The following is a 19,057-nucleotide window of genomic DNA, read 5'->3' on the forward strand; positions in this document are numbered from 1 at the left end:
TCAAGCAGGCCCTCATTGATACATGTTATAACGACAAAATATATTACGATACACAATATTTACAAAGTATCATACAGTATTTACAATGTATTTACAATATATTACAAATAAGTATAATGGTATCATCAACTACAAGATAATTATAAATACCATGATTCAAAATACAGAAATAGAATAATTATATTTATATACAAAAATCAAGCAAGTAAATGAATAAAATATAGATAAAGACAGGCCTAAATTTCTTTAATTTTTGATTGAAATTGGCCTAAAGTCATATTTTCCATCTGAGCTCTTACTGTCGGTGGCAAAGAATTCCATGCATAGGCTGCCCTGACATGAAAAGTACGTTGACCTGAATTTGATTTAAATTTTGGTACAATCAATGTATTAGAAGTATGATTTCTAGTTATATGATTATGGTTATCATGAACAAAATCAAATTGAGAAGATAAGTATGATGGATATTCATTCTTTAAACATTTGAAAACAGTCATTAATAGAGTATATGCCATCATCATATATCATTGCAAATTAACACCTTGATGTTCTGCAAAAGTTCATTCTACAAATCGTATACTTTGCAAACTTGTTTAATTTATTGTTGTTAATGAGTTATGTAGGACGTTTTACAAAAGTGTTGTTGTTTCAGCCCTCTTTACAACGTAACTCAAGAACCGCAGCACCTATAAAAGTATATCCGTGATATTTTAATTCTTCTACACGCTAGCTATGAATTGAGCAATGCAGTTTTTGCCAAAGCTCACTACCGTTCGTAAGATGCTGTGAACTACCAAATCACAACAGTTTAAAATAATTAATAACCTTAAACACTCATTGAAAACAGCTCAACTGATTAAATCAGATCTTCTCTGGTTGTAAACATGTTTCTGCTTTACCTTAGCGGTATCGCAATGAGCTGGTATTATAGTTTCAGTTGGGTAACCGATTATAAAGGAAACGCAAGGTAACAATGGTATGTGGGCCTTTGTTCACGAAATGAGACAATGGTCTGCTTATTGTTAACCAGCATTCTTGAAAATGAGCAACATAATGATTGTTGACTTAATACGGTTTGGAAATAATTTCTTCATATTTTTGTGTGTTATCTGTCGTTTACACATCCTTCCTAAAACACAAAAGTGCGACTACTTCCAAACACCTAAATTAGCTAAAAATTTAGGACATGTTACAAAACTATATTTTCTAGAATGTCAGAGAATACTTTAAATGTAGCTTGTACCGTTTTTTTTTGTGGCATCCTTCAGAAGTCAAATCTCCATTCAATTAACACGGGGAGTTGGCTAGCTATGCCTTGCCCTCACTCATATTTTACCAAAGTGCGACTATTTCTGAACATCTAACCTATAGCTGTAATTTTAGGTCATGTTAGAGAAATATTATTAACTTTACTTTACTTTACTTTACTTTACTTTACTTTTACTTTACTTTTACTTTACTTTTTTTACTTTTACTTTACTTTACTTTACTTTACTTTTACTTTTACTTTACTTTACTTTACTTTATTCTTTACTTTACTTTACTTTACTTTACTTTACTTTACTTTACTTTACTTTACTTTACTTTACTTTACTTTACTTTACTTTACTTTACTTTATACTTTACTTTACTTTACTTTACTTTACTTTACTTTACTTTACTTTTTACTTGTAGGCTTTACTCTTATTTTACTCTTACTTTAGGCCTACTACTCTTTACTTAAACTCTTAGTACTTTTACCACTGACTATTTCCTATTCATCCCGAGTCATAGACCAATGTCCGAGTGTGTCTTTCTAAGAGCCTGAACAGGTAGTATTTGAAGGCAAATTTTAAATGAAATTCCGCCCTCTGTAACAAGAAATGTTTTCATCAGAGCGGTCACGTGACTGCTACACTGTGTTTTTATTTACAGAAAAATCAACCAGAATGTAAATAAACAAACACACAAAAAATTGTTACTGACACATTTTCCAACAATTTTTAGGTTGTCGATCAAAAACATTTGAATCTTTTTTGGACACATTGATATCTAAGGGTCTAAAATTTTGTAAAATAATTCCCAATTATTAGCTTTCTAGAAACAATCGCCGATCCACGATCGGCGATTTCAGTTTATTTCCGGTGGATTTGAGAAACCACGGAAAGCAAACGAAACAACACCCAAAAAAGTAGTGAAACTGGACTGTTTTTCTTTGGATAACACGGTAAGTAATAATACAAAACGAATCTTTTAAGTATTATCTATGTGTCTTGTGGTGAACTATGTGAATGTCATCGTCATTGAGTTGATTAACGATCTTCGTTAATATGAAACTGAATGGACTCATTATGGAGTTCAAAACAATAACACCATTGATTGAACGCTGTGTGATTCAGTCAGTGTCAGTCCATTGGAATTCTTGCAATAAATCCGTGACTCAGTTTAGTTAAAAGAATTAAAATATCCTCCCTTACTCGTCACAGACAAATCAAAATCAACACTTTTATACCTTATATTGAAAAGTAGGTGATCTTGACTTTTTAGAGTAAATTAGACCACTCGCTATATTTTAATAAAAAATGCATGAATGTAAGAACTAAAATATTTTTTACTTTTGCAATGCCAATGATTTTCAAAGGTAAAGGTTTACATCAGTTTGTTCGGCTTAATATATATATATTTTATAAAGCGGAAATTATTTGGCTTTTGTTACTGCGCGCGTCAATAAAGTTCCACCTCATGCTCGTGTAAATTCATAAAAGCGTTAAGCGTGCATCAGTCACACATTACGCAACATACAACTACTGAACTAGCGTTTGCGCCCAACTGCGTGCATGCCATTCTAATTCTATATCCATATCAATACACAGTCATGACGGTGTTATGAGTCTTGCTTTTTCTGCCTATAAACCAAATAAACTTTAGTCAAGGTTTAATGTATTGGGAGGAGGGCATGGCTTGAGACTGAGAACTCTAGCTTCGAATATATGCGCACGATAGTTACGAATTCAATGCTAGTTGTTTGACTTTTGTGTTTTGCTATCGTTTTTCGGTCGGACAGCGGTGCAATTTTTTGCACCGGTGGTTATTTATTCTGTTAATTAATGTTGAAATTTGGATGAAATTTGGTCAACTGTACCTTTTGAGCAAGATTTGCCTATTTTGGACAGTCTAAAATTTTACTGAAGTGTAATTTTAGCAACATTTTTGATGCAATCGCCTGTCGTGATCGGCTGTGTTTACTTCTGAACTTTCATTGCTTCACACGGTGTCATGCTTCAGTGAATCCGACTAGATTTTGAATGCAATGGTCTCTAGCCTAGAATGTGAAGCTATCGGTGAGCAAATTCTTGGCAAGACTTCTTCTTCTTCTTTTGGTTAAGTTGTTAATTAAGGTGCACAATGTGCATATCACACCAACTGAAATGACCTGGTGACTTCCTGAGCAAGGCTTGAGGGAAATTATGGGGTCAAAAACGTGAACATCTACATCTACATCTACGCTGATACTCAGCAAAGTCCACTTCTGGATGTGAGGCTGAGGTGAAAACTTAAGTGCATGTGAAGCTGGTGAAAGGTTGTGCGCTATCTTACAGGTGCAAGTAAAACTACCTCCTGGAGCTAGCTGGCAGAGACACGAGCCCTGAAGACGCCCAATGATGGAGCTATTATGACGTCTGGAGGGAGAGCATTCCAAAGCCGTACTGCTGTTGGCATGAAGGAGAATTTGTAGATGTCTTTGGTGGAGTGTGTGGTGAGCAGTTGGTATCTGGCTAGATGGTAAGATCTGAGTCTGGTGTTGACCATCTGGTTTAGGTACAGGTCTTTGTCAATGGCGATGAGATTGTTACTGATCTTGTACATCATGATCTTGATGGCTGATTCCCTTCTGGATTGAAGTGAGGCCCATTGTAGGTTCTGGAGTAATGCTGTTACACTCTCAGTATGCTGGTACACATTCTGTACAAATCTGGCAGCTCTCCTCTGGATGGCTTCAACCTGGTTGATGGTAGTTTGATGATGGGGATTCCATACAGTGGAGCGATATTCCAGATGGGGCCTGACAAGGGAGATGTATGCCTTTTCTTTTAATTTTGGGTGGCAGTGTTTCAGATTCCTCTTGATGAGTCCTAGCATCCGGTTGGCTTTGAGGGTGATGTTTGAGATGTGAGTCTTCCAGGATAGCTTAGATGTGAAGGTCAATCCTAGGTAAGGATGTTCATCTACGGATGTCAAAGCGTCTTCGCCAAGATGGTAATCAAAACTGATGTTGTTGATACGGTGGGAGACTTGCATCACATGGCACTTGTCTGAGTTAAACCTCATCTGCCATTTTCTTGTCCATGCATGCAGCAAATCTAGGTAAAAACAACTTTTTGAAGACAAGTGAAAATGGCCATTTTTTCTTAAAGGAGTATTTTGTGATCCTATAGAAAAATTATATAAATTGTGTACATCGTGGAACATTCAACTACGTTACGCTTGTTATTACGCGACTAATCATGCTAATGCACGAGCGTACAACACTAAGATGCGTCTATATATGCCTGGTTATCTGCGTACAACAGCTTATACCAGGGACGGATTTAAGCGGTGGCCCGGGGCCAGTGGATTTTGCGTCGGGCCAGTAAACTTCCAACAATGTTGGCCCGGTGGGCCACTAGATTTTTGAGCCTGATATAACACATTTGAGACAAGATATAATCAGTGATGGACATATTTACAGTTTCTGCTCCGCCTGTCACTTATTTATAAACTTTTATATCTTTATTCAATGATTTTTTGTATATTTATATTCTTATTCTTGCTTTGCTAGCAAGTTGGAAATATACTGCCGCTTTTTTACGGCTATAGTAGGCCCACGTACTACTTCCAAGCTCTTTCGTGCTATATCTGATGAATATAGTGATGATGATACTGCATATATTTGAACCTTTGTGAACTTTTGGAACTAAAAAAGGCAGGACTATGGACTGAACTTGTGTTAGTGACTACACTCTCTACATTAAATACATTCAGTACAAAACAAATTAAAATGCTTGATTTTAAGGGCTCGGATAGCAACATTTCCACATATTTTTTGTGGGACCTGAGAGCACATCAGACTTATCAAATTACATTTTGAAAACGAGGAATGTCCTTCTGATATCAAATAATTAATAGATTTTTTGAAATTCGCGATATAGCCGAATACACATTTTATGACAAATGATTAAAAATTGATATAGATTTTTTCCCTAAAACACCGACAAAAATATTACGGTGGTTTTTTGTTGTTGTTGCAGTAGAACATTATTGAAAAAGCTGGGCCAGTAAATTTATTGCAGGGCCACTACATTTCACCACTTCACTGGCCGGAGGGCCAGTAGAAAACTGAAACTTAAGTCTGCCCCTGGCTTATACCGGTAATCAAATTAAGTATTTCTTTCCCAAACTGTAACATGCGCGTTGCGTCCATGTAGTGTACTACTAATCATGTACGCAGTGTAAGGCACGGGTATACTTTCTTCTGTACCGTGCTATATCAGTATATGTGTGTGTTTATCGCGGAGCCACTAGCGTTCACAGCTTTCCAGTTTGGCCAAGAAATACTTAATTTGATTATGAATACTACGCACAGCCACGCAAAAGTGTGTTCCACAATGTACACAAATTATTTTTCTATAACATCCTCTTTTTCTGACATTTTTCAGTAGATATCCATGAAAAAAAGCTTATTCCCAAAATTTCAGTTGAGTCTCCCACTTAATTTCACCCCTGGTGATGACATTAGTCTAGTCAAGTTCATTCATAAAATTAGTCTCGGGCCAGACTGTATGTGGCTATCACATGTTTGTTATGAATATTGCAACAAAATATGAAGAAAAAAAGAAAGAGACTAATTTGAAAAAGAAATGTAAAAAAAGGACAGATTAATTAGATATTGTTTTGCCTGTAGTACAAAGCTCAATGATCAATACTGTGTTCCAGTTTGGCCCAGGGGTCAAAGAAAATACATCAAAATACATAACGATTGCATGTACCATAAAATAATACACCTGTGACAGTGGTGGCTGGTTGCAGTGCAGTCAAACTTCAAAATACACAGTCACCCAGGAAACCAGGAACCATTTACCCAATGGTCATAACATTTTAGCCCCTGGTCCACACCAAAATCATATGAGACAGGTTCTACATTTGTTTAAAAATAGAGCCTGGTAGTTAAAGCAGGTTTTGTATTTAATGTGTACAATTTAAATTTAAATGATTTTTAGCTCTTTAAAAATGGCTCCTGGTTCACTAGATAATCACAGGACTAGGAGCTGTTTTTTTTCTTCAAATGTGTGGTTCGTGGTCCAGATCTGCTTATTTTGAAGCTTGAATACAGTAGTATGCACAGTAATCAAAATATGCTGATTTAACATGCATGCAGCAATAAAGTAAATAAATAAATAAACCCCAAAAATGTAAAATCTGGGCTGGTTGGGCCAATGGAAAAGGATTTTATAGCCCAAGTCTATGTTTTCTATGCATTGATTCCAATGATTTGATGGGTACATAATCAGAGATTTGCCACTTTTCAGGTTTTAGGCTGAATTCAGGTGGTTTTTTTTTTCAGAGTTCAAATTCTTGTGTTTTTATTGAATTTCAGCCTGGTTTGGGGCTTTTTGGCCTGCATTCATGTGCTTTTTCAGGTTTTCCTGACCAGTGACCAGTTTCAGGTTTTTTGAGTGAAACTGAGTGGCATCTCTGCATTTAATATAAACAGTATAGGGATATAAATGTGGACATGTTCAAAATTATGTGCCGCTAATTGTCAAGAAAAGAAGGTGCATGCATTTGTTGAAATGCAATCCTATAAATTTCAAAATTCTTCTTACATGTATTGCCCCTTTCTCTACAGCCTCCAATGCCCTCCATAGTTCAGTGCACCACGTTTCCGGTGTACATTGTAATAAGAAGGGATTTGATTTTTAAGGTGAAACAAGTTTAACGTGATTAATTTAAGTCAGTATTATATACTGTGCCAATTGTTGCATTGCTCCTGACAATAGTGGTGACTTCATTGGTAGCATTGGTGAACTTGAATAACAATAGGCCTGTTATTTCAAATCAAAGTCAAATTCAACAAATTTAAATCTGCATGAATTGCCAAATAAAATATGGTTCAATATTTGAAGATATGCTGACATTTTGTAATTGTTGACTTCTTCATATTATGTGAGTGCTAAAAATAATAAGGCATCTGGAATAAATAATGAAATATGAAAATTTAAAAAGCGCTGGTAGAAAAAAAAGCCATACCTTTGAAATATTGATGCATACATATTTGAAAAATACAATACTCGTCATGAGGGGTCACTTTTTCCAATTGTTTTTTGTTCATTCAGATCATATTTTGCATAGTAATTATAAGAAGACTTGTTGGAGCAAAATGAGTTACATATTAGGCACAATCAAATTCCTTCATCTTGGCAATTCCACCTGTAGGCTGGCTACAATATGCTGAGATTCCCATTGAAGTTTGGGACATTAGAGCACATCAGACATATATTTTTGATTTTTTGAAATTCGCAATTTAATACACATTTTATGGCAAATCATTAAAAATTGATATTTTTGATATTTAACAGTACTTGGAGTAAACTTTATTAATCTGATGATTGATACTTAAAGTGTATGTAGGTCGGATGAAAAGCCGAGGATCAATTGAAAATGTTGACCTTTCCTATTGAAGATACGGATTTTTTCCCCAAAACACCAAAAAAATTATGTCTTTTTGGGAAAAAATCCATATCTTCAATATGAAAGGTCAAAATTTTCAATTGACCGTCGGCTTTTCCTCCCTGCTACATACACTTTATATCATTAGATTTATATAATTTACTTCGAGGACTGTTATATATCAAAAATTTGAAAAATATCCAATTTTTATAATTTGTCATAAAATTTGTATTACATTGTGATTTTCAAAAAATGAAAATTATTTGATATCAGAAAGACATGCTTCGTATTCAGAATGCAATTCGATAGGTCTGAGGTGCTCTCATGTCCCACAAAAAATACTGTCGAAACGCAATAAACGCTCATTTTAGATCCCTTAAATGTTGTTAAAAATATTAAAGTAGAAATAATTCGAAAATTCTTTGGAACATAAACACAAAATCAGTTAGCATGATCAACCATTGTGCTTGATCATACATGCACATGCAAGTGACGAATTTAAAATTCAGAAGTGGCACAATTGCCAAAATAGATTTAAGTTTGCAGATCTCCAATTTCTATTCAAAGATTCTATTCAAGATTTTCTTCTGCATCATTTCATAAAAACAAAGGGAAAATGGAAAAGGTCTTCACTTGGCCAAGTTGTTGTGCAAGTAAAATACTGATGTGGGTGTGTGTGTGTGTGGTGGCCATCTGCATTCTCTACATGTCCGATGGGCCAGAACAGTGGTGTAGCATATGACGGGGCAAATATGCCCCCAATCGATTTCCCATAGAAATCATGCCAAAATTTCAAAAATGGCTTTTACCCCCCTCCCCCCCTCCCTCCAATTATAATGACTCGCATTACACCACTGGGCCAGAAAGACATGTGCAGTTGACCTTGCAAATGTGTGTAGTGTTTGTCATGTCTGTGCATATGATTGTATGTGTGTGTGTGTGGGGGGGGGGGACTGGGGGTATTGTAAATTGTTTTCAAGCAAGAAAAATGTCTTGATACTGATATCACATTTGATGTTCTTAATAGCATTTTGGATCATCGGATGTGTGACTAACACTGAAAAATGGTTGTCCAAGCAGTACGTTTTGCATTACACGTTTGTTATTGAATAATTAATTATTAACTTACCAGAATATGGAGACATTTTCTGTGTGGTGAAGATGGGATTTGAATTATTCATGGCCAGTGTGACAGGTGAATACTAAGCTTCTTGGTTAGTTTGGATAGAATTAGGTTAAGGAAATCTATAGTTCTAGTACATGTAATTAAGAGATTGGTTTGCCATGAAATTTCTTGAAATCAGGTCAAGTCAGAATGAAGAATTAGGGTCAGGTGCAAGCTACATCAAGGGCTAATGCTGTCTTTGAAGATATGATACACAATAATTTTGTTGTTGTCACTTCTGAATTGTGATCAAATGCGATGTACATTCCATGCAGACTAAATGTATAGTATTTGGCTGATTGCTAAAAAGCTGGTTGTGGTAATACTGCATTGATAGATTTTGTGGGAACTGGCACAAGTTCACTTTTAAACTTTCACCACAATAGTTTCCCTTTGGCAACCATTGTAAAAATAATAAATGATTTTTGCAGCAATTTAATTTTGCGAATTGAGTCTTGCAAAATTTATTATATTTAAATGAATTACAATTATTTGTGGTAGTATAGTGTCACTGTATGCAGCATCTCCATGTACTGGTACTTAATATGATAATTATTTTGATTGTTATATTGACCACAAAGTGATATCAGTAAATTTACAGTTATATTCAAAATCTATGCAGGCTGATGCAGAGACCTTTCATGTCTACCAAAGTCATGCAAAATACAATTGCACCATTGTTTTTATTCATAGACACATGAACAATGTATCATTCATAAACAAATACAATTACTAGACCCCATTGGGTGATATGACACAGTGTTATTAATATTGATGTAGATTTACTTCATGAAAATAACTGTGTGGAATAAAATAAAATAGTATTTTCTTCTACAAAGGTCTGACTCTTCATTACCCTTACAATATGGTATGTTCTCTCTATATTGTCTTTGGTTAAAATATATTTCATTTAAAGTGGCATTTCGTGATCCAAAGCCTCATCCCACATTTTTCTCAAAAAAAGTTGAGATTTTTATATCACTGGAAACCTCTGGCTACATAATGTTTATGTACAAAATATTTCTTGCAGATTAATTCGTTTAGCAAAGATATCGTGAAATTTGAATTTCGTTCTGGTGCACCAGAACGAAATTACAACGTATTGTCTATGGAGCAGTGTAATACACATAATCATGCATAATTCGCAAACGCATAATATCGGAATCAACTGAAATTTTGGGAATATGCTTTTTTCGTGGATATGTACTGAAAAATGTCATAAAAAGAGGATGCTGGGATCACGAAATACTCCTTTAAAAATGTCATTTGTATTATAAATTGATGGATTGTGTTTAGTTCACTGTAAATTGTGCATAGTCATTAACAAAATGTCAGGAGATCTGTTTTGCATAATTGTTATTACGTTGAAATATAAATACAGGTAATAAATTGTTCTTGTACTTTTCCTCTTTATAAAACATCATCATTACGGTATTTCGTTATCGTTATTTTGTTGTTGTTGTTCTGTTGTAAAAATAATGAATGGTGATGGTGGTATAATTCTACAAGTTTGTGTTTGGACTCACACATTGATAAAAAAACACCTTTTTAAAAATTTCCATGTATATCCACTGCTAGCAAAAAAGAATTGTATTTCTTACAATAAACTAAATAAATAAAGGTTAATTAGGTAATTTGTAATTGTCACGGAATGTGTGAAATTAAATATTTGCAATCAATTAATGACAATAGCATTTTAACTGAACTTACTGAGAGCATTGTGGTAATTGTTTTTATCATTGTCTATATTCTGAAAATCTAATCATACTTATTTCAAGATGGGTGAGTAGGGTGATTAGTTGTAAAAATCAATGCATTTAGAATTGACATAACATGCAAATTAAGAAGACTAGTACGGTAGGTAGTTTTGGAGCAGGTGGATTGGGGGCATGTATTCTGCAGTACAGGATATTGCCGCTGTTGGGTTTATGAATTAATGCGAATAGTAAATGAGTGATTACTGTGTCTTTAGGAGTGTGCTAATGAAATTCAAAAAGAGATGCATTCAGCAGAACATGTCATCTTCTCTGCATCAATTAGGATTCATTTTGATGCAGGTCTCAAAATACACAGGGCAATTTCCACCCAAATTTCACAATATAGCACACTAAGCCCTGCAAAAAGAGAACTAATTGATTTTGCATAAATGTGCACTATGAAGTAAAATGTCAACAAAAAACCCCAAAAATTTTACAATGACATAAATAATGCCATGTTAAGATTTAGGTACACACATGGATATGTCCACTGTGGGCTATGTCATGTAAGTGGTAAATTGACTGTTGATAGTTTGAGTAAAACTGAAAGCATGGTATGTGTTTTCAACTAAAGTTTTAGCAAGATGAGTGTGACTAATAGTACACTACACAAGGTAGCAAAGCTCCCATGATGATGGACTCAAAGTATTTGCTCTTAAATGGATGACAAACCAAAGGATGACAACTTGATCAATTAAATATTTACCTTTTTGAACAAATTTTGAAGGTCTTTTTTCACCACAAGTAATAAATATGATGGTGACATCTGATGGAGGGAACAGTCAATTAATCAACCTCGTTAACATGAGTCGTTATGATTAGAAGAGACCTGTGGATGTGATTGGAGGATGTACTTGGTGGGGACAAGATAGTAGGATATCAAGTGTCACAAGTGATTAGTGTTTATTATCTTGGCCTTATACACCAGGAAATTGTGTGTTTAAACTATGAAATTAATAAAATGCATACAAACAATGAAAAATTCCCTGAAATATGGTAGTTGAACTTTATATATTTTCAGGTTACATTGTACAAGGCCTGTATGGACATAATTATGCCACTATAAATTTGTTAACCCAGCATGGTTCTGCATTTCAAATATTTGCATGCCTTCCATTTTCAAAAAATTGTACAGATTGAGAGACTTGCATTGCAAAACTACTTTTAGAAGTATGTGAAAATTTGTGCTACAAAATGTACATCACATTACCTTGACCTCAAGAATTGCAAGGGTCAGCACCACTTTGTTTGTTATCATTCAATTTATTGTATGGTGAAGTATGCCACCTTGTACTGCAGGCATGGAACAATGCAACAAACACTATGCTGTAATCGTAATGAAGTGGAGAAATCCTAACACTGAGGAGTAAAGGATTAGAATACTTTTTTTATTTTAGTATAATTATTTTTATCAAAAGTAATGTTTTATGCCTATTGTTATTCATTGCAGATAACTGAATACATGTAGAAGTTGTCATTGCTGTGGAAGAGACCAGCAGCCTGGCCTGGCTGTGAGAAATATATTCAGGTAAATGCACTTTTTAAAATCACATGTTATTGCCAATTTGCTGCATAGTATTATTTTAACCCTACTTCACTAGTGGACACACCTTTTAAATAGACTAGATGTTCACTCTGTGCAATCCAGCAAAAATTATAATTTGTAGTGCATAAATCACAGGTAGGCTTGTATGGCGAATTGGCGATATATATTCTGAATTCTGCCAAAATTGGCATCCAAATTCAGCATGTTTGCTATTTTACACATGTAGCAGATGGGCCACAGTACATCTGACAGGGAATAAGCAAGATGCGGATGGATATTACATGTAGTTCAACTTCCAGTCAGAGTGCTAGACCTAAGGCCTAAAAAAATTGTTTTATTGGCTTAACCCAACGGACCCAAAAAATTGGCCCCACTCTGGTTTTTTTTTTTTTTTTTGTTGTTGCAAAAATGAATTTAGATAAAAAAAATTAATTTTTTTTTTTTTTTTTAAAAGCTCCAAGGCCTTTATCAAACGCAATTTACAGCTTTAAAAGTAAAAAAAAAATCCCGACCTACCTACCCTATTTTTTTTTATGTTACGCCAATCAAACATTTTTTTTTTTCTAAAGGCATAAGGGGGCAAGCAAACTAGAGATGGGTAAAAATAACATTGCTAAAATCTTTGCATTACACTGTGGCCAATGCGCTTTGATGTGTGATAATTGGATCATAAACTGTGTTACTTTCAAAATCAACATATTTAATCTTGCATTGATATTAAAGGATATTTGAACAGTGTTAGTTTATAATGGTATTTAGTAATAAATGCAGTGAACCTTGGGTAAGAGGATTTACTCAATTCTCTCTTCTACTCAGCCTTCCAGTGAAGTTGATATTGCTTACATTTGTAAAATGTGTCGGCTTTTTGTAGGTGGAAGTAGAAGAGGCTTTGCCACATTTTGTACTAGGATTTACTTTTGGTTATATTTTCTATTGCAGACTGTTGGAATGGAAACATTAGACTAGCTTTATTGTCTCATTGAATTAAAGCAATAATAAGTGATTCCTATTTAGATTCCTATTTTCACTGATCACATTGTCCCCTTTTAATTTTGAGGCAAACAAATGAGGTACCGGTAATACAAAGAAAATTGCCATTTCATACCACCGCCTACAAATCGGCGATCGTATTGCATGTATTATTCAGCAGAACTTCACCAATTTCACACAGCTGAGATATAGAAATAAGATGTAAGACGAATAGCGATGTGCACCGTGCCAGTTTATACATCACTGATTCAATGATACATGTACACAAGAGCTCACACGCATGAGACTTGTCAGCCTTCATTCAATCGGTGAACTTGGATATTTAACCAGAGATCTCCGGATTTAATATAAAAACTTAACTTTTATTGTAATTAAAGCACTTCAGGCATAGTAGTTATGTGGTATTTTAGTATACCATTGTGCATTATAATCATGCAGAAAGTAGGAATCCCAAAAATAATTGAGGGTGTTGCTCTGGAGCAATTCACTTGTTTATATAACATTTTATGGAAGCTAAAAAGTTTTCAATTTTACGAGGCTTGGGCATGATGAAACAGGGATATCTGTCAAAAACACAAAATTGCATTTTTTTGCTTCATAATTGTTGATTTTTGTGTGAAATATTTCGTAAATTCAAGGTGCGTATTTGGTATTCAAAATCTCATATTCCTAGCAGGTCTAGTTATTTTGTTGTTGCAGATTGAGTCCAGACATGTTATTTTGAATACATTATCTCTTTGTACAAGTAGGTTGCAAGGTTTGGGTATATGTGACTTGGTTGAAGCATCTAGAATGAATGGTAAATTGTTTTCACAAAGTGTAAAGGATTGTATTTCACCAATCTTCAATATTGATGGAAGATATCATATCAACTGGTTGAAAAGATAATGTTTTGGAGAGTTTTCTTCAAAATGTTTTTAAAATTGTAATGCTGAGTATTTCTGATTGAAGCCAAGAGTGAAGAGTGTGTGTGAAATATGGCATCTTGGGTTCACAATTCCCATATATCTGCAAACCAAGTTGGCTCCAGGAAGAAATCCGAGACCTGATTCAACAGATACTATTTTGTCAACCCATCAAAGACATTCTGTAATCAAATAAATATTAGAATGTTCTTTTGAAATGAATTCAAGTATTTTACACATGGAGAGTGGAAGTGAAACCAAAAGAGATTATTTTTTCTTATAAATCTTTCTGTCCTTAATAATTTAGATCATCTAGTCAGGTCAAGTTTGTGACAGTGTAATTATAATTTAATTTTAAATGTCAGGAATTTGTTATAGACAAGTTTGTCTCATGTCATATGTGATGCGATCAAGCAAAATCAAAATCAGTCGGAACTCGGAAATATTGATTTGAGATTTAGCCATACAAAAGAAATATTTCTTTTTGTTTCATGTTGTTTTGGGAACTCATATCTTTGGAACTGGTTGGTCAATTTCAATGGGGTTTTCTGCAAAATCCAGATTTGTAAATGCTTTTTACTATCCTATAAGAAACTGAAAATTTAATATTTCAGAGTTCTGACTGATTTTGCTTGATCGCATCACATATGTGTGATGTTATTTCTTGGGAAAGTAGATACTTGTAGGCCCTATATACACTCAGAATACTGCCATATTTTTACAAGGTTATTTTTACAAGGTTATTTTTACAATTTTACAAAACATGTAATGGCTTTCATAATGCTTTTAGTGATGACATTCTAACAATCAGCAGTTGGGACATAGATCATATTATCCCCATTGATGATATTGGTTTTCACAAGATATAAATACTTTGATTGATAGCCTTGTTATGGATGGGTTGACTGTCATAATAAAACTGTTCTTCTTCAATAACAATGTATTACATATCCACATGGTCTGTAAATGTCAAGACCCAATGTCCTGGTGAAGAACTATGTGGTTTGTTGAGTACAGTAGTAGATGTCAGCAGGGGTGCCCCCTCTAAATTTGTGAGGGTAGGGGGAGATACTAAATGTGATGGTAAGGGGAGATACTAAATGTAACCCCTGAGAGGCTGAAAAAGATCTGAAAGCAAAGTGACAATGTATTCATATTTGAAATTGAAATATGGTACATATATGAAGAGCTTTGTTTCAAAACCCCTTCCACTTGAGCAATTTTGACAAAACATCACAAAATCATCAAAAAAATCACTAATATAAGGGGGTCTGCAACAAAAGCAGATTTTGGCGGGATGCCTGGGTATGATTAGCATCCCGCCAAAAACTGCTTTTGTTGCAAACCCCCTTATATCAGTGATTTTCTTGATGATTTTTGGATGCTTTCTTAAAATTGCTCAAGTGAATGTAAGGGTTTTGAAACAAAGCTCTTCATATACATGTGTAGTTGTGTACATTGTACATCTAGCATTAATTAGGCCTATCGCTTTAACTTTCAAGAGCACTGTGTAGGGCCTAGATGCAGTACAAAAGAGAAATATAGCATCATAGTTCATAACATGTCCAGATGTAAGTTTGCAAAGAACATCTTGTTTTGATATGTCAGATAAAATCCTCCAATGTATGAGAACTGCATGGAAAATAACAACCCAGTACATTTAATTGAAACAGACTAAGACTTATTGTTTGCATTATTTCTTACCACTCACTCACTCAAGCTAACATATCAGACCAACCTATTTCAGTCAAATGATTTGTGTGCACAATTTCTTACTCATTATTCCTACCACCATTTCTGATGAATGTATGTGTGTCAGGATATTTTGTGTATGATTTGTTTGCCTAAATTCTTAAACTGTGTTCATAATTATTCTATTCCAATATGTCATCTGTGGGGACATTTTACCCTGAAACAGGATTTGTGTTATGGTATAATTGAAGACCGAATTAAAAATAATTGAAGACCGAATTAAAAAGACTAGTTTGTGTCTGATGTTAGGGCAAAGGAGCGGCATGATTGGTTGCTGACCTGCGCAGTACGGCATTTTTGGTCTGGTTGACAGGACATTATACCCAAACTAGTCTTTTTAATTTGGGTCTTCAATTATAGTCTAGACTTGTATGCATAGGCTACTAAAAATGATATTCATATCAGACCTAAATGATTGCAAATATTTTTTTTTGTGTTACCAAGTTGCAGCAACCAACTCCACTCAAACGGACCAAAAAATGAATAAAAAAATGGTAGTTTTTGTAGGAAAAAATTGAGAGGTGTCTTTTCATTGGAGGAAATGTTTTATTGTTTTTAAAGCCATATTGTAACTTTTGTTAAGGAGGACACTCTCAATATTTTTTATGGAAATGTTACAACATGGCTTTAAGAGAAAATGTTCAAATAGATGTTTAGACCTAAATATGGTGACACAATGACTTTGGAATCAACCTGCGCCAACCATGGGAGGGCAACATTACAATAGTTTTTCAATAACTTTAAAACTCTGTCTATAGTCTTCAACCATGACTGTTTTCATGGTATTCCCTTTTCTCCCACATTTCTCTGTTCTGAAATGTTTATTTATTTTGAATACCATAGTGATTTGTGAGAGATGCAGTGGGAACCATTCATGGCAAGAAAAGGCTGAGGAAAAGTTTTTAAAAGTTTCTTCTTGAATATGAGAACATGTCCAAACATGTTTGGCTAGTAATTGGTGCATACTTTTACAGAGGTACATGACAGGTCAATAGTTGAACAACTTTCAGAAGGTTTAAAAGAATTTATAGCATGAAGAAATCTATTTTGTCAATAAATTCCATTATAAAGTCATATTTCATGCATGCAGTACATTTGTATGCTGTAGGGAAGTTTTCTGAAAGAGAGAAAATGCTGCCAGGATGGACAATGTTCAGAGGCTTACTTTGTTCCCCATTTTATTACTAGCCACAGTTTGGCAAGCGCGTAGCACAGGCAACCGAAGCCGTACGCGCGAGGTGCGCGCAAGCACCATTGAACCGAGTGCATAGTATACTAATTGCAACAGCCCGTAGTGTACTAACTCCTTACATCATGGGGTGATACGTTTGTGACTGCTGCCATGCCTTGTGATGGGAGAGTTGTGCATAGATTAATAATGTGAATATGGACAAAAACAGTGTGTCTCAGTGGTTGCGAAGATTTGAAAATCCAATGCATCTAATGCTCCCCCACACTTTTCCCCCTAGAGAGCTCTCACACATGTAGGCCCTATTAATTTTTTCCCCAGCTCCAAAAAATGTACAAGAATAAAGCTCTGGGAGAATTCTCCATGGTGATTGGTGGTGTTGAAGTTGTCAGGAGAAACAATAGCAGTGTGTGTGTGCTGTGCATACTCCTGATCAGTGGTGTGGATAACCTAGTGTTTGTGTCACCATGCATCATTGAGATTATGTCTTGTTATTGTTGACAAGTTGTACTCAAGTGGAACCATGCAAGCTGTCTTTCAAAATAATAAATGAACATTGTCAAGTTTAGATGGACCATTGGACCATCATTGCAGCCCTTTGTTAGGACATCTGCTGTGTCAATTCCCCAGCCATTAAATTGCCTGCACAGTGTGTGTGTGTGTCCCAGAGAAATATCCAATTCATAATGATTTTGCATGTCACAGACCCTAAAAAAAGACATAACACTGGGCAAAAGTGTTATATCCAGAAGATAAGGTGTGGCAAATGATGATACACACTCTGTTAAGCTTTGTAGGCTGTGTAGGCACTAGATGCACTTTTCAACTCCCAATTTCCATGATCCGAATCGGGAGAGTGCCACAGTCTACAGACAAACCTACATAGCCAAAATCAGGATCACAAAAAGAAGTGGGAAGCACCATTGGTACAAATGTAGCTACCCTTTGCAGAGCCTCCTCATTCACTCAACATCGGTATGCCAAATTGCTAACTTGATTTGAGCATATTACCATGCATGATCACTGACTTCTATTGGTACGTAATCCTGCTAGATGATGACCTGTGTGGTCAGATTAATGATTAAACTATTAACATAATTATCTGGATTGAAACAAATTTGTAAATCTATTCAAACAAGCTTGTCACAAACACTGCAATATACCATGTCAATGTTTACAACATATTGGCCAAGTACAAATAATGTTTGCATTGATGAGGCGTACTTGTACTCACATCAAGTTGTGAGCTAGGTATTATTATAATATGGATAAAGATTGTCTAGAATTTATTTGAAAGATGATCCCTGGCCTTAAAATAAAATACTATAAATCAAGTAATTTTGTAGATTATGTGATTGTCCCACAAAAGAATAAACCAAATCAGTCAGAGACCTGACCTTAATTCATTCATAATGTGTACCCAGTCCATTCAGGCATGTTAAAGCTTAGTCACAAAATGAGGGGATTTATTCTCTGATATTCATGGTTTAAATACTCACCACACATTTTGATGGTTTGCTGTCTCAAAGAAACCATTCCATGAAGAAACCAAGGGTTAAAGAAAAAGATGGCTTTTTCGACACTGGCCAGGACAATGATTTTTTGGTAGTTTCTTACAAGAAATATTGGTTGATGGTGATATCAACTGATTTGACTGAATCTCTGCATATTGGAAAAGCCAAAAATGGTTTCAAAAAATTTCATTCATATTGGCTGAGTAGATATTACAAGCACAAATCAAGATAGGATCTTTATGTAAGTGAATTTTAAAACAGTCAGTCAGCATTGAGTTTTGTATTCAACAATTTACCTTCTTAGTATAGGCCTGTTGTTGGGGTCATTTGCATACAGAAAATTTCACAATCATGAGGAACACACCTATTCCCTAGTTCCAAATGTGAGTTATTGGACCAATTTCCCAAATCAATTTTCCAATTTAGGTCATATGTTTCCTGCCAAATACCTTCAATTTGTCAGTATTTCTTTTTTGACTGAATATTGTAGGATTGAAGTGGGTGTAGCAGCATGTACTGTGTGGAGGTCATTAAACCGGGCTTTTTGGCAACC

The 19,057-nt window shown here is 34.8% G+C and overlaps 1 long non-coding RNA gene across 1 annotated transcript in view; it reads left to right on the plus strand.

The window, feature by feature from the left end:
• The first annotated feature begins 2,087 nt into the window (after positions 1-2,087).
• LOC140152461 (uncharacterized) overlaps positions 2,088-19,057 on the plus strand; it is a 31,600-nt gene continuing 14,630 nt past the window's right edge. The window contains exons 1-2 of the long non-coding RNA XR_011859023.1: positions 2,088-2,206; positions 12,059-12,136. This is a non-coding gene — a long non-coding RNA (uncharacterized lncRNA). The remainder of the gene's footprint in view (positions 2,207-12,058; positions 12,137-19,057) is intronic.

This window comes from Amphiura filiformis, chromosome 5, assembly GCF_039555335.1.
Source record: "Amphiura filiformis chromosome 5, Afil_fr2py, whole genome shotgun sequence".
Taxonomy (NCBI): domain Eukaryota; kingdom Metazoa; phylum Echinodermata; class Ophiuroidea; order Amphilepidida; family Amphiuridae; genus Amphiura; species Amphiura filiformis.